A 10,503-nucleotide genomic window follows, 5' to 3' on the forward strand; every position below is an offset into this window, starting at 1 on the left:
AGTAAAAATCTATTTCGAAAATCTACGTTAACTTACAAATCACAAAAAGAAGTTTAATGAGTGGATGTAGAGATCCAATCAGAAATTTCAATTTTTTATATAAAAATAAGTTTGATATTTTTTAAGTTTGTGGAAAATTTTATAACATTTATTTGTTTTGTAGATTACTTCCTTAGCAATTTTTTTTTTTATAAAGAGAAATGTAGAAGTGATCATTATGCAAATCAATTATCCTTATGTAGGCGCTGAGTCGTCTACAGCGGACGTTGAACCTTACTATACCTTTCTACGTTCCTGCTTTCTTTGGACATCATTATTTTCAAATAATTCTTTATTTCGCGGAAAAATGTCATATTGTTAACTCTTCTATATTTTTATTAATTATACTGATTATAGAATTATATGTTTTAACAATATGTTCATAAATAAAAAATATTTTCAAAGATATCAGTAAAAAAAATATTGTACTTTTATAATAATAATAATAATAATAAAACTCAGCTTGATTTATCTGAACTTCTTCGAGTAATTTTTGTATTATCCTGCTTTAATATCAAACATGTTTATGTTCAGTACCGAAGCATTAGAGTAAAGACAAAGACAGATGGTGCAAATAATTGCTAGGATATAATTACTAAAAAAACAATCAAGACTTCGCTTTAACAAGTGATTTTTAATTTTGTATTATTTTAAACAAAAATTGTTGAAATTACATAAATAAAATAAAATATACTTAATTAATTACTAAATAACAATCAATAAACGCTCTGACAGATGTTCAGAAAAAAAAAAGTATTTTATTCAAATAAAGTAATATACTATTTATTACATATTTAATTCAAACATACTTTTATAGATGTTTATATAAACAAAAATAAAATAAATTTATAACTTTGTACAAGTAGAACCCTATTTTATAATAAGCCTAAGGTAGCAAATATTTTTTCGTAGTACAATGAGGGTACCCTGCTGTTACTTTCTATAACATTTACAATAATGTTTACGAAAAGACCAACTGATTAGTGATATTAAAAAATAACAAACCAGTCCAAGCTAATTAAAAAAAGTTGAAAAATTTTTATGATAACTATATAGAAAAATTACTGAAAATGTCATCCAATTTTGATAACTTTAATTTGTTTATTTTTGTGTGGGAAACTAAATTTTTATTTACTTTTTTTAAGTAATTACAGGTTAATCGACCAATTACAGCCTCTCATGAAAGATGAAGTTTTGTAGTGAATGAAAATTTTAAGAAATTTACAGAAAATTTCATAAAATTATTGAAAAAATTTACTTGTTCCAGTTTTAATTGTTTAACATAATTATTATTTAGAAATACTACAGATAATTCTTTAATGTTTCTCATTTTATTACAACAGTCAACGGAATAAATTAACATATTACTGAATCAAATTACGAGTATTCATAACATCTTTCCTCCATGATTCTGTCAGAAATTCAAATAAGAACTCCTGGAATTGGCTTGTTATATTGGATTATAAAATCTTAAATTTACTCGGAAATTACCCAAGAGACTTTCAGAATCATCTGAAATTATTTAAATTTAAAATTGGTCAGTTTCCGTAATGTACTATTTGGTTCAATATATAATCCTCGTTATCATATCTAAACAGTGGATAAATACGAATTTCAAAAATCGATACAAGAGTATTATTTTTTAAAGATTTTATTATTATTTTTAAAGTTCATTATATTTTAATTCCTAAAAGAAAAACTGGGTTGGATTCCTAACAAAAATGTTTCCCATATGACAAAAAAACATCGTTAGCAAGAATTTTAAAAGCTGAAATACTTATTTCTTGAAATAAAATAAGAAAAAAATGGAAAAATAATATTAAAGTAAATAATAACGAATATTTTTAAGGTTATCTGGCATGAAAAATATCTATTACTTATTTGTATTTTTAATTTTTTGAATTTTTTCATGGAAATACTTTAAATATTAGAATGATAAGCTATGTGTAATTAAGATATAAAAAAATCTGATGTAGAGACCACATGACTTACTTGTACGCCTATTCAATTCCATAAACACATTTTTTTTTTAAATGATAGTACATAAAATTTTATTTCATTATTAAGTTCTGGTATTTTTTAATTTTTTATTGTTGTTATTATTGAATTATTATTTATCGTAAAACTTTTTTTACAATCACAGGTTAATAATTATTAATAAATCAATATATTAAAATTAAAAAAAGAGATGAAGTCTGATTCGGAACGATATTCCTTCCCCTTCTAAGCTCCAAATATTTCATTAATTAAACTTTTATTTGGCTATAACTCTGGAACTAATGAAAATAAGTATCACTTATGATATATTGTTGAAAAGCTCTCAATGAGGGCTTAATCCTGCAGTTAAGAAAACGTCCAAAATCTTAATTTTATGGATTTTGGGCTTTGTTGGACACTTTTGGTCCAGTCAATTGCAATCAAAAGGGGAAGTGCAAAACTAGATGTTACTACAGTCCTAAATCCAATATTTCAACGTCCTACGGCTAATCGTTTTTGTGTTATGTGAGATAAATATGTACACACACATACATAAGTATGTACAAACATCACGCCTGAACTAGTGAAATGGATTCAGGGTTGGTCCAAATTGATATTTCCGTTGAAATCTGAAAACCGACATTTTTCGCGATCACAATACTTCCTTTACTTCGTAAAAGGAAGTAAAATATTTATATAAAATTAAACAAAAAAATTATATAATCTATTGTTTATCTACTCGTATATATATATATATATACTAGCGTACCAGTCGCGACATCGCCCACAATAGATGAGCTTCCCTCGCAATGTTTTTTTAACTTATTTTTTTATAAATAAAAAATATTTAATAACCAATATTATACTTAGATTTTCATTAAATCCTGACAAAACGGTAAATAAAAATTTTTATGAAAAATTCTGAAGGAATATACGATAAACAATGAATTGTTGCCTAATACTGAAATAAAGAAAACAAAAAAAGGAAGATAAGAAAATTGAACAATATTTGTTAGACCAATCCATTTTATGAATGAATTAAAATAGTTCAATATAAAAGTCCAATAAAGACAAACAAAAAATTTATTACAATCCCAAATCTAGCATACTCATCGCGGCTTCACCCGTGCTCTATAGTTACTTGTGCTTCCCGTCACGATCAGATGGTCATGGCTCGCTTCGCTCTCCCTTCCCGTTTTCTCACGTTTCCCTTTCCTTTTTCCATTTATCTTTACCTTAATTCCCTTTCCCCTTTCCTCTTTTTCCTTTCCATTTCCTTTTCCCCTTTTTTTTACATTTTCCCTTTCTTCCCTTTTACTTTTTTCGATTTTTCCCTATTTCCCTTTTCCGATTTTTCTCTTTCTTCCTTCTTTCCCGGTTTTCGATAAATTTCGGTATAGATTCATTTTGCCGCTAAGCAGAAATCATTGTAAAATTCTTTGTTATTCCTAATTTAAAAACAAAGCCTTACTTCCTTTTATAGGTTGTTTTACTTCCTATCTGTTACTTTTCATTGCACTATCATTCATAATCTTTCTTATTGCTATGAACCATATAAACCACCGAAATACAATACCCACCAATCAATGTCACATTCTCTTTAAGGGTATTGATGCTCAATACAGTTATCGAAAACGGTTGCAGCGATAAAAAAATCATTTTTCCTTATGCAATTGAGATAAAGTATTAACTGGAACTGTAACGTAATTGGGATATCATCAAGTTTTTTTAGACGTGACCGGCCGTTAGCTCGAGCCGATGTGAGCAACTACACAACGCCTCTTCGCCACTGTCAGTTGGTGTAGTGGCGACAGTTCAGCAGAAATCACAGTGCGTTTTGTGGTTAGCAGTGTATAAGTCAGTTATAACTGTTCAACAGACTTTCCGGTGTGTTTATGGCAATGATCCTCTCATGTAAACAGCATTAGGGTGGTACGAGAACTTTAAGAAATTTGGCAACGTGGAAGTGATAAAGTCCCTTAGATAGCCCAAAACGAATGATGAATCAGTTGAGCTTATACGCCAAAGTTGTTTAAACAGCTCTGAAAATCAATTTATAGGTGAATTTTACAGTTAAGAAATTTCAAAATGTGTTGCACAAGTGTTTAAGCTTTCACGCTTACAAAGTTCAGCTTAAACATCAAATTAAACCTACAGATCGTCCTAAATTTGTTGAATTCACAGGTAAAATTCTTAATAGTATTGACGATGACGAAATATCTTTAAAATGAGCTATGTTTATGGATGAAGCGACTTTCCGTGTCAGTGGTTGTGTCAAACGGCATAATGAAACTCAATGAAACATTGGGTATGTCACAGGCACAAAGCTCATACTGAAACATTCTAAGGTATGTAAAAAAACTTTTTGAGCTGGTTAATTTAAAAAAAAATATTCGTCTGATTACCTCTATTAGTTTCTGAGATACAATTTTTGTTTAAATTGCTGCGACCTTTTTCGATGATCAGTCATATAGTGAATAGAATGTAGGAAGGCTAAATATCGGTAATTTACTTATGCTGATATGCAACCATATATTTAAAGTAAATAAGAAACCACTTCGTTCATTACTTTCCTTAATATATCAGGTCTGAGATGCTTGTTATTCTTATAGATGGGTATATCATTTTTGGAAATGTCTTTTTTCCCTGTTTAGCCTCCGGGAATCACAGTCAGTATTACTTCAGAGGATGAATGAGGATGATATATATGAGTGTAACTAAAGTGTAGTCTTGTACAGTTTCCGGTCGACCATTTCTGAGATGTGTAGTTAATTGAAACCCAACCACCAAAGAACACCGGTATCCACGATCTAGTGTTCAAATCCGTATAAAAGTAACTAACTGCCTTTACTAGATTTGAACGTTGGAACTGTCGATTTCGAAATCAGCTGATTTGCAAAGACGCGTTCACCACTAAACCAACCCGATGGGTTTGGGAGTGTCTTTTAACTCATCTCAAATAACTACTTAAGTATATAATTATAAAACTATAAAGTTTTTTTTTTTAAGTTAATCAGGTTTCCAACAACCACTACGGTTATGGTACTATATACACCCATGCAGAAACATACAAAATCATCTGCAAATATTTTTAATTGTCTAATTAAAAACGATTTACTATTCAAATGTTTTACCACTGGGACATTACAGAGCAACATTTTTTATTAAAAAAAAAAATTAAAATCATTGAAATTTTACGATTTGAACATAAAAAATAAACACAAAAAAAATAAAATTGTTGAATTGAAAATGTTGTCTCTTTTTTGAAGGTCGTTAAAAAATGAGAACATTAAAAAAAGTTTGATTCTAGTCTTAAAATTTAAATCTTTCCTTTTAGTTATACTGAATAAAATAAGAGAAAATGGTGATAAGAAAATGTGTATAACAGAAGATCAGCAGCAGGAAAAGAGGAAAAGGAAAGCAAGAAAGACAGAAGGAGGTTAAAATAAAAGAAATGTCGAAACAGATAGGGGAAATAAAAAAAGAAGATGAGACAGGAAACACAAGAAAGATATAAAGAAAAGAAGTTGAAAATGAATACACATAGTGAGTTGCGTGTATTGTATACTACACTGTTAAAATCGGTGAATTTTGTGTAAAGAAACGGGAGTGAAAAAAAGGAGTAAGAAAGCAAGAATATATATGATAATTATAATGATGACTGTGACCAGATTATAAGAGGAACTTAGAAGAGCATCTTATAACCAACAACAACTATGACGACAACCACGTGGGTCGCGCACGAACCAGCACGTGACCGGAAGCGTGGACCCTACTTCCGTTGAAGGTACCACACATCTCTTCTTCTACTTCTCTTTTATAACCACCACACACTACATTAAAACAGACCACAATGGTACTCATTGTCTACACTTCCTACAGATGTGCATCTAAGCCGGTACTTAACCCTCAAGTGTATTGTATACTGTACACCACCTTTTATGGCATCCGAATAATTCTATCACTTTTTCTTTTTTTCTAAATGTAATATGAACCCGTATCAAATAACAAAGGAAAACTTTAGTTCAATTGTTAAATATATAAAATCATTTTTATGATTTCCTTAATAATTATTAGTTTAATTCAAATATTATGGTAATTTTATTGCTTCAGCAAAAGGGTTAAACTTTGAATACGGTTCAGCTCATACGTAAAATGGTTCAGTATAGAGAATGTCCTACGAAGAATCAGAAACAATTTCAGGAAGTTCTACAAGTTCAAATAAAGAAAAAAATTCCTACAAACATGGTCCGCAAATGATTCCTTTTCAAGTTATTGCTTGCAAAAAATTTCGCAATGTCCCACAAATTTATATCCCAAATTTAATTCTGTCCCAAGGGTAAAGTAGGCCGTATTGAAATTCTAGAAATTTAAGGTGTGAATCTGTTAGATTCATTATTATTTTCTAAATAAGAAAAATTAAATATAACAGATCCAAAAATTACATTTCTAGTAGTGTGTAAGAAAATTAGTGTAAAATACAAACTATTATACAATATATAGTCTACGAATTATCTATGGTTAGCAAAATTTAAATCAAAAAGTATATATGTCCAATATAATTATTATATAGCAATTAATGTAGGCTCCTCCTAAATTGAGAGTTAAGTCTAACAGAAAAATTTTGAGATCTAGATGGGTCTTGCGGCTGTGGAAAACGCTTTTTTCCAGGTCTTGTAATTAACAGAGTGAAGAAAACTTTTATTTATTTTAAATTTAATTTCTTGCATTCAATTGGATATTTAAAATTCTGAGTTTTGGGTCTGAAAAAAAATTATTTAAAAAAAAAAATGATGTGGACACCACATGACTTCCTTGTACGCCTATTACGTTATTTTTTATATATTTATATTTTTTACTACCTATTTTTTTCTTTTTTTTTGTTATTGAATTATTATTTATTGTATATTTTATTTTACAATCAGAGGTTAATAATTATTATTAAATCAATATATTTAAATTAAAAAAAAAAAAGGTAAAAAAAGGAAATGAAATCGAATTCGAACCGCCTTCCCCTTGTAAGATCAAAATATTTCATTAATTAAAATTTTATTTGGCTATAAGTCTGAAACCAATGAAAATAAGTACCACATAATATATCATTGAAAAACTCTCAATGAGGGCTTATTACTACAGTTAAGAAAACGTCCAAAATCCAATTTTTTTTGAATTTTGGGCGTTTAATGGACACTTTTGGTTCAGTAAATTGCAATAAAAAGAGGAGATACACAACTAAATGTTAAATAGTTTTAAATCCAAAATTTCAGCATCCTACAGCTAAGTGTTTTTGAATTATGCGAGATACATATGTGCGCGCGCACACGCACACACACACACACGTACGTACGTGTGTGACGTACAGAAATCACGCCGAAACTAGTCAAAATGGATTCAGGGATGGTCAAAATGGTTGGAATCTTAAAAATGAAATTTTTCGTGATTACAATACTTATACAAGGAAGTAAAAATGGAATAGACAGTAAGATTATGTAATGTGATGCATGTATATAGAATTATAAGATTCTTGCTCTCACTAACGATGCTGTAAATTATATATAATGTATAGTCTGAAAAATTTAAGACGAGATATCTTGATTTTTTATGATTTTATTAACGGTGCTTCATATTGTGTGCAGAAACATCCATTACTTGCCTGAATCCGCCGAACAGCGAAATTTTTTTGTCTATTGTTTAGACTAATTTTTATTGGGTCTAAAAACCTTTTTCAGCATCAAGGTGTCACGACTTTGTTGTGTCGATTGCAACAAGGTTTATTTGAATCGGATTAATAGGAAAAAATGTTACGCGTGAACAAACATAAAAAAAGAATATACGGATATATCGAATTCATAACCTCCTTTTTTGAAATCGTTTAAAAACAGATTGTGTAATACAAAGACAAAACAGATTGGATAATACATAGTGTGAATAATGTAAAAACCCTTAATAATAATTATGGAAACTCATAGTGTTAATAATGGAAACCCTTAAATAACTTTTAAATAGTTAAATATAGAAACATGAAATTTAGCAAATACCGCTACCTCGAAACGATTTATTTTTTATATGAAACCACAATACCACTAATTCTCCATAGGGAAATAATTAAAAATTTAAAAAAATGACAATCATTTTAGAGTACTGAAATAATCTATTATTAAATATTATTAAAAAGTCGAATCCACCCAGCAATTAATTTTGAACTTTATTTTAAATCATATTTTAGGCTCCTGACGATGGACTAAGAACTGAAAGATCTTGAGAAGTTCATAATTAATTACTGGTAAGGTGGATTTTTACTTTTTAATAATATTTAATAATTTATTAATATATCACCGGTAACCATGTTTGAGAAATTGGAATAATTTAATTTAAAAAAAAAATAAAACTCTAAAAACCTAACTAAATTAGTGGCCATTTTATATTTTTCATAGCTAGTTTTAAATGACCGACAGTAGACTCCAAGTAGTGATGTGAAATCTGATAAAAGTAAAAGCAGTTACGTTTATACGGATTTGGATACCGGTGTTCTTTGGTGGTTGGGTTTCAATTAACCACACATCTCAGAAAGTTTCGTTGTGAGACTGTACAAGACTACACTTCATTTACATTCTTACATATCATCCTCTGAAGTAATACCTTACGGTGGTTCCGGAGGCTAAACAGAAAAAGAAAAAAAGATCTGATATCGTAAAATAAATCGTTTTGAGGTAGGAGCAATTGTTAAATTTTATTTCTTTACTTTTTTTGTGTTTCACTATCGAGCAATTATTTATGTCTCCTATTGAGAGGAAGGAATATTTTATAAACACTAGAATGAAATCTTAAACGAAAACAAATGTATTTTTAGGATTAATTATAATAGAATTATCTTGGTTTACGAATTACAGGACACTTGTTATTTACATTTTGGATTCATCAATATTTTCTTTTTATTGATTCCTATTTATTATATCAGTTCTTCGTTACTCTATACAAAATAGTTTATTATTAACTTTAAAAATAGAAAAAGGATTTTTTGAAATTGCATCGTCCCGTGAACTTTGCGTCATTTCTCATTTATTAATTCTAAACAATCGTTTCTAGTTATATCCAATTTTTTTTTATAACTCCTTCAAAAAAAAAAGAAAACAAAAAAACTAGCATTGCAGTGATTTGCTACAAAAACGTTATATTGTATGCCATGATTTTTCATTATTATGAATCTTACTTCATAATTACGGTACGAAGTCGTGGGTAATATTTGATTCCTCAATCGCATTTTTGTTTACCTGTACAATATCAATTTATTAATAAATAAACGAATCAAACTATCAAATTATCTAATAAGCAAACGAAAAACTATAAGTTTTCTTTCTTACTTCCTTATACAAAGTAAAGAAAGTATTCTAATCGCGAAAAATTTCGGTTTTCAGATTTTAACGGAAATATCCATTTTGACCATCCCTGAATCCATTTTCACTAGTTTCAGCGTGACGTCTATACGTACGTATGTATCTCGCATAACTCAAAAACGATTAGCCGTAGAATGATGAAATTTTGTATTTAGTATTGTTGTAACATCTAGCTGTGCATCTCCCTTTTTGATTGAAATCGACTGAGCCAAAAATGTGTATACAGTCAGACCTCTAAATAAAGCGAGATTTCAATTTTAAAACATTATAATTTTGGCATAATAAGTCCTCGATGAGAGCGTTTCAACGATATATCATATGTTGTACTTATTTTAATTGGTTCCAGAGTTATAGCCAAATAAAATTTTAATTAATGAATATTTGGACAAGTGAAAGACACATCGGTTTGAATCCGACTTCAAACTTTTTTTAAAAATTTAAATATAATAATTTATTAATAATTACTACCCTCTGACTGTAAAAACGTTTTAACAATAAATAATAATTTAAAAATAACAATACAAAAAAAAATTTTTTTAAAACAATCAGAAGTTGTTAGTGAAATAAAATTTTATGTATTTTTCATTTTAATTCAAAAATGTTTGAATTAAAATGAAGTCTTGTATATGAAGTCGGATTCGAACCGATGTGTATTTGGTTACGGATCCGACACGTAACTACTTGAGCGATATGAAATAAAATTATATAAAAACTAATATAAAATGCTAAGGAAATTTTTAGGGCATTTTTATTGAGGAGTATAATTGAATATTGCGTGTTACTATTTTGTGATGAAGACACGTAAACAGTGTACTATTCATACACGCAATATGGTTCAAATCGGTGTCCCGAAACTCGTGCCTTTCCCTTGTTAGCTACAGTAATATGTATCTTAGGTGCCTTATACTGATGTAACGTTTTATAGAAAAAGATCGCTATAATTGTTTTCTTTCAGAATTAGAAATAAGTTGCTTACGAAAAACAAATTTTTTTAAACATTAAGGATGATTTTAGTATATTAAACGTACATTTATTTAAAGTGTAATAAAGGGACTTTTACTCTATCCTAATTTCAGGTAAAATTGTTGAATTA

Source organism: Lycorma delicatula, chromosome 9, assembly GCF_047948215.1.
Source record: "Lycorma delicatula isolate Av1 chromosome 9, ASM4794821v1, whole genome shotgun sequence".
Lineage (NCBI taxonomy): Eukaryota > Metazoa > Arthropoda > Insecta > Hemiptera > Fulgoridae > Lycorma > Lycorma delicatula.